General features: G+C 39.0%; 1 long non-coding RNA gene across 1 annotated transcript in view; it reads left to right on the plus strand.

The window, feature by feature from the left end:
• Positions 1-5,530, plus strand: part of LOC126929053 (uncharacterized) — a 36,895-nt gene extending 31,365 nt beyond the window's left edge. The window contains exons 3-4 of the long non-coding RNA XR_007717047.1: positions 3,933-4,085; positions 5,298-5,530. This is a non-coding gene — a long non-coding RNA (uncharacterized LOC126929053). The remainder of the gene's footprint in view (positions 1-3,932; positions 4,086-5,297) is intronic.
• Positions 5,531-7,395: the final 1,865 nt, after the last annotated feature.

Genomic DNA, 7,395 nt, shown 5'->3' on the forward strand with positions numbered 1-7,395 from the left:
TACATCCAGGACTGACCCCTGAAACATTCTGCATGATCCTTCCACATTCTTTTTTCCTTTTCTACTGGATGGATGGGAATAATTCAGCTTGGGATTTGGAGGCCCTAAAAGGCAGTATAGCCAATGGACAGGTGATCTCAGGTACCTGCATGAGTGGAGGCAGGTCCTTCCTGCAAACGTGCATTGAACTATAACATGGGCAGTAAGTCACTCTACTTTGTGTTAAGCCACTATGATGTGGGGCTGTTTGTTAAAACCGCAAGGATTGCTGTCCTTGATTAACGCACGATGCAATATTCTCCCAGGCTTAGTTTCTCTGCTTGATTGGCTCTCTTCATGTTCAATTCCTATATAACTTGGTGACACTTTGGTTGAAAGATTTCCAAGGACTGAAGAATATGTTTATTATCAAACCAACTGATTATGAAAATAATTTGTATCTTTAAGGTATGTGAAGGAGTAGGTATACATTTATGCTTTGGGCCAATTTTATGTCTTTATAATAAAAATACATTAAATAAGCAAGTAACATTAATAATTAATAATACCATATAGTGATCTGTACAGCATATATTGATATGTAAAACACTGTGCTAAGTACACATATATAAGCACAACCCTCATAGCAATGCTTTGAGGTGAATGCTTTATTAACTCCACTTTGAGGCGAATGCTTTATTAACTCCATTTTACGGATGAGGACACTGAGGCTTAAAGAGCTTAAATAACTTACTAAAAGTTACATCTGTGGAAATGGAATGGAGATTGGAGTGAGAGTGTACTAGGCTCCAAAACTTGGGCTCTCAATCACTTTATTAGCTATAATAGAGACATGAAGTCTCAGTCCTTAAATCTCTTAAGTCTCACTATGATTCATGCTGATAATTATGAGTGATGATTGACATTTCTGCATACTCACTCACTACTGCTCTGTGCTCTATGCTGTATGTGAGATAGCTTATTAAAAGTCTTCACAATCATCATATGTGATGGCACATTACTGTTATATGTATGCCTAGTGTATCTAGTAGTTACAGTAAGCACTCCATAAATATAAATCAATCTCCAGCTTACAGAAGAGAAAGCTGCAATTTAGAGACTAAATTACTGACCATAGCACCTGTGGGAACGTTCTTTTAAAAAAAGTGCTTTGGGTATCATAAGTCTTTCCATTTCAGTTTGCACACATTGCATCCCTTCTCTTCTAAAGAAAACAAATGGAAAAGGGGGAAAGTAGTGTGACTTCTCTAGGTTAAAGCAACCCCTAAGTTAAAGAGGAATGAAGAATTTTACATTTCCTAAGCTGAGAGTTCCCATTGAGAGCTCTGTCTCCCCACTTCCCACCTCCAACATATATACACACACCCCTTTGTATTACTTTAACACTTTGCGAATCAACAGAGGACCCAATTTTGCTAAAATTGAGGTGGCACAATTTAGTTTCCTGAGACTGGTGATAGTCAGCCTTCACATTAACTTTGAGCAGGGAGGGAGAAAGCAGCAGACACAAGGACTGAGAGACTCTAGCTACATAGTCTGGCTCCGGCTTCTTTACCATGAAAAATGATGGGAAAAAGAAAAAGAAGCAGAAAAACAAAACCCGAGACAGAAGGTAGGAGGAGACACTGGGGCAGCTCCAGCTTTCAGCAAGCCGGCTCTGTTCCACTTCCTTTTGATTGTCCAGGAAAGCTAAGAAAAGTAAAAACAAGGCTGTGTCTCCGTGGAAGCAGCCCTGTGGAAACGTTATGTTAAACAATTGGCCTGTGGGTCAATTGTGAAGGGCGTTAATGTGCGAGACCCCGATAAAGAGATTTGCACGAATGGCCACAAAGCATTTCATATTTAAATATGGATCCAAGTTTGTTCTGCACAACAGTATAAATATAACTAAGGTGGGGTGGAGAAGGAGATTTGGAAATCAGCCGATTTGAAGGAAGCCAACACAAACACTCCAACAAATGCGGCATTTCGCACAGCCTTTGTGCTCATTGCTTGTTGTTGGCATGAACTCATAAAAACAGAAAAAGGCTGTGAAGCGTAGTGGTTGAGATATTGCATGCCCTGGTGGTAATGAAATACACTGTTTATCTGAAAACAACCTTCTTGTCAGCGTGCATTGCATTTCCTGAAGGTGATAGTCTTATTTTATTTTGTTTCTTGATGGTAGTAAAAGTCTAGAAAAACATACAATTTTTCAGAAGGGCCTTAATTTATTTTCTGTGGTTATCTCATCGTGAGATAAGTACAAGGAACGTAAGTTCCCAGTCTTGAAAACTTTTAAAAAACTAGGTGTTTAATATAAGGGAATATATTTTAGCCTCTTTAGCAAATTCATACTGCATGAAAGGGTATTCCATAATAGACTAAGCAGGCCATATAAAATTAGTAAAGTTGGATGTGGTGCCTGAAAATATTTGGCAGAATTCCCTGGAAAGCCACATGTGAACATTTTTAATATATATTATGGGGCAGAAAAGAATAATTATCTTCTATTGAAGTTCCCAGTGAGAGAAATGTATTTGTACAGTCCTTTCAAAGAAAGCCCTCTGTATTGCCAAATTATTGTGTTTGGGATGGTGGCCTCTCTGCTGTGGCTTGTGGCTTGCTTCTCATAGAAAAAGCAATTACTCTGCTATTTCATGTGACTTCTACCTTGAGCAAGGTGTTTTTGCCAAGGGCTTTGGAACATTGGCTGAGAAATTTCCAGAACAAATACTTTTGAACCCTATGGGTGTGATACTGTGGAGAGGTCGGGCATCCTTGAGTGACTATTTCTCAACTTTATTTCTAACCTGGGTTCTTGGTTTGGGATAAATTGCACCCCTCTCCTTTCTTTACTTCCTTCTCTGGAGAGAGTCACCTTTCACTCAGGGCACTCATATGTGTCTAAAACATTGCATTTTTGAGGCCAGCCTGTGTTTTAGTGTGGGTTGCCACAAACACAGATCCTGATAATAATTTGGTGTAAGAAGATTATTTAGACGTGGATCCCAGGAAGCATATTGAGGGAGTGGGAAAAGTGAGAGAGCAAATAGAGAAAGCCAATAAAGGGTTGCAAAGAAACACACTGACTCCTTAGGGCTCAGTCCTGCTGGACCCTTCTGGGCCACTGTGTAAAACACAACTGAAAATTATCCATTGTGGGATAGAGCAGCTCAGGCATTTAGCCACCAACTCTGGTCCCTCTTGTGTAGAGGGCTGCTCCTGAGTTGTTAACCTTCTAGCTGAGACTTTTCAACCTGACTTGGGTTGATAGAGTATCCTCCCACAGCCTGAGACCAGCCTTGGACATAGTAAGACAGAGAGAAATGGTCAATCTGAACAGGAACTCTTTGCAGGCTCTCTTGGCCATGTGAGTTTTGGTAGGAATCAGGAGACGTCACATACAACCACCTTCTCTGACAGTTAAGGCAGGCTCCTGGCCAAGGCCAAAGCCCTTATTTTTGATAAGCAGCCAATATTTTTTCATTTTTTTCCTTTCCTTCATGTAACTCTTCCTAGTGTTTTGGAATAACTAGGTAACTATAACCTTTAATTTCCTTAATTTCTAAGAGAAGTAATAATTATAGAATTTATCATTTATTGAGTGCTTACCCTATGTCAAATGCATTGATTTAATTAATTCTTACAGCAACCCTATGATATAGGCATTCTTATCTGGGTTTTGCCAACAAGAAAACAGGCTCAGGAAGGTTACATTTCCCAAAGGACAGGGTCAGGATTTAAACCCAGGTTCATATCAATTCAAAGTCCAAGATTTAACTATGAAAACTCTACATTGCCACCATCAAATTGGGATAAGCTATATCTTCCAGCTAGATACAGGAGCTTTTGGGTGGGTATAATGACTGATATGGTAGCCAGTCTCCAAGATGGTCTTCAGTGGTCCTAATCTCCTGATACTCCAATCATTGTACAATCCTTTCTTACAGTACAAGGCTGGCCTGAGTGATCAATAGAATACTGTAGAGGCAACAACATGTGGCTTCTGAGGAAGCATTGTAGCCTCTTGGTTTGTTCATGCTGTAGAAGCCAGCTGCCATGTCAAGAGGATGCTCAAGCAGTCCTGTGGAAAGGCCCGTATGGTAAGGATCTAAGGACTCCTGCCAGGCCCAGCACTAACATGCCAACAATGCAGCAAGTTACCTGTAAGTAAATTCTCCAGCTCCCAGCCAAATCTTTAGATGACTGTATTTCCAGGTAACATCTACAAAACATTGCTGAGAGAAATTAAGAAAGATCTGAACAAATGGTAATATTACCACATTTATGGTTTTAGAAGACTCAATAATGTAAAATATCTATTATACATTCCCCAAATTGTTCTGTTTTAATCAGAATACCACCAGGCTCTTTCCTAGAAATTTAAAAACTAAGATTTGGATGGAAAAGCAAAAGACCTAGAATAGCCAAAAGAATCTTGACAAGGAACAAAATTGTAGAACTTTCCCTATTGATTTCAAAATTTATGCTGAAGTTACAATAAGTGACATTGTAGTATTGTTGCAAAGGCAGGCATGCCAATCAATTGAACAGAATAGAGAGTCTAGAAATGGGCCCATGCATATACGGTCAATTGATTTTTGACAAAGTGATTACATAATTTAGTGGAGAAAGAATAAATCTTACAACAAAGTCTTCTGGAACAACTGAATATCTTCAAAGAAAAAATCTCATCTCACGACATATATAACAACTAACTCAAATTGGATTCTAGACCTAAACACAAAAGCTAAAAATGTAAAACTAAACATATAAGCTAAAAATATAAAACTTCTGCAAGGAGCTATGGGAGAAAGTCTTCACAACATTGGGATGGGCAAAGATTTCTTAGACGTAACTCAAAAGCACTAATTTTAAAAGAAAAAAATGATTACATGTATGTGATCAAAACTAAAACCTCTGCTTTTCAAAATATATTATTAAGAAAATGCATCGTATACACATCTTAAGAGAAAATATTTGCAATAACATGTCTGATGAAGGACTTCTATCGAAATATATAAATAACCCTTAAATTCAATAATAAAATGACAGACAACTCAATACAAAAATAGACACTTCAAAAAAGAGGTTATAGGAGTGGTTAACGTAATGGACTAAATATCTATGTCCTTCAAAAATGTATATGTCGAAGCCCTAACCCTCAGTGTGACTGTATTTGGAGATGGAGCTCTTAGGAGGTAATTAGGATTAGGCAAGGTCATGAGAGTAGGGCCTTGGTTTGATGGGACAAACCCTTATAACAGGAGGCATTAGAGAGCACTCTTTTTTCTCTCTCTCTCTCGTATGTGAAGACACAGCAAGAGAGTGGCTAACTGCACACGAGGAAGAAACCTTCACCAGATCTCAACCATGCTAGTACCCTGATCCAGACATTCAGCCTTCAGAACTGTAAAAACGTAAAATAAAATTCTGTTGTTTGAGCCATCCAGCCTATGGTATTCTCTTATGGCTGCCCAAGCTGATTAATTTAGCCAATAAGCCCATGAAAAGATGGTCAGTGTTTTTAGTCATGAAGGAAACGCAAATTAAAAACATAATGAGATATCAATATATAAACATCAGAAGAGCAAATTAAAAAAAATTGACAATACCGGTCGGGCGCGGTGGCTCAAGCCTGTAATCCCAGCACTTTGGGAGGCCAAGACGGGCAGATCACGAGGTCAGGAGATCGAGACCATCCTGGCTAACACGGTGAAACCCCGTCTCTACTAAAAAAAAAAAATACAAAAAATTAGCCGGGCGAGGTGGCGGGCGCCTGTAGTCCCAGCTACTCCGGAGGCTGGCGTGAACCCGGGAGGCGGAGCTTCCAGTGAGCTGAGATCCGGCCACTGCACTCCAGCCTGGGCGACAGAGTGAGACTCCGTCTCAAAAAAAAAAAAAAAAAAAAAAAAAAAATTGACAATACCAAGCTTCAACATGGATCTGGAGCAACTGGATGTCTCATATATTGTTGGTATGAGTGTAAAATTGTGCAACTCTTTAGGAAAACAGTTTAACGGTTTATTATAAATTTAAATTATCCATTTAACCCATGATCTAGCAATTCTTCTCCTGGATATTCCCCAAGATAAATGAAAGCTTATGTTCACAGAAAAGACTTGTATACCCACAATGGAATACTATTCAGTCATAAAACGAATGAAATCATGTCTTTTGCAGCAACATGGATGAAACTGGAGACCATTACCTTAAGTGAAACAAGTCAGACAAAGATAAATATCCCATCCATTCATAAGTGGGAGCTAAACAATGTGTAAAGGCAGACACAGAGAGTGGAATGATAGACAGTGGAGACTTAGAAGGGTGAGGAGGTGGTAGGGGATTGGAAAATGAGAAATTACTTAGTAGGTGTAATGTATGTTATCTGGGCGATGAATACTCTAAATGCCCTGACTTGACTACTATGTAATCTGTGTATGTTAAAAATTGCCGGGCTGGGCATGGTGGCTTACACCTGTAATCCCAGCACTTTGGGAGGCTGAGGCGGGTGGATCACAAGGTCAAGAGATGGAGACCATCCTGGCTAACATGGTGAAAACCCGTCTCTACTAAAAATACAAAAAAATTTAGTTGGGGATGGTGACGCATGCCTGTAGCCCCAGCTACTCGGGAGGCTGAGGCAGGAGAATTGCTTGAACCCGGGAGGCAGAGGCTGCAGTGAGCTGAGATTGCGCCACTGCACTCTCTAGCCTGGGAAACAGAGTGAGACTCCATCTAAAAAAAAAAAAAAAAATTACGCGTGTACTCCATAAATGTATACAAATGAAAAAATTTTGTTTAAATTTATGGTGGCTTTATTTGTAATAGTCAAGCACTGAAAACAAACTAAATTAATGGATATAGCAATTTCCTCTGGATGAGGGAATACAACTCAGAAATAAAAAGAGGAACTTCTGATACATGCAGTAACACAGATGGATCAGTCAGGCATTATACGAGTGAAGGAAACCATACAGAAAACAGTATGTGCTGTAGACTCCATTTAATTGAAATTCCAGTGTATGCAAAATTAATCTACAGTGATTGAAGTCAGATCTGTTTTTTCCTGGAGCCAGGAGTAGGCTGACCACAAAGGAAAATGAGATAACTTTCTGGAATGATAGAAATATTTTGTATCTTGATTGAGGTAGGCTGTTACACAGGTGTGCATACTTATCAAAAATTTAAAACGTGCATTTTATTGTATGTAATTTGCACTGCAATTAGGTGAATGAAAAACCAACAATGAGAGTGATTGGATCATGGATGTTTGTTGTATTATCCTAGTATTTTTCTGTATTTTTAAAAGAATTAATTTTTCCCTTAAAAGGTGCTGCCTGGAGTTTACTGACAGGTTTATCTCTTACCCTCATATTCCACCCTCCTTTTTTATTGCTTTAGAAAATAATC

This window comes from Macaca thibetana, chromosome 10, assembly GCF_024542745.1.
Source record: "Macaca thibetana thibetana isolate TM-01 chromosome 10, ASM2454274v1, whole genome shotgun sequence".
Taxonomy (NCBI): Eukaryota; Metazoa; Chordata; class Mammalia; order Primates; family Cercopithecidae; genus Macaca; species Macaca thibetana.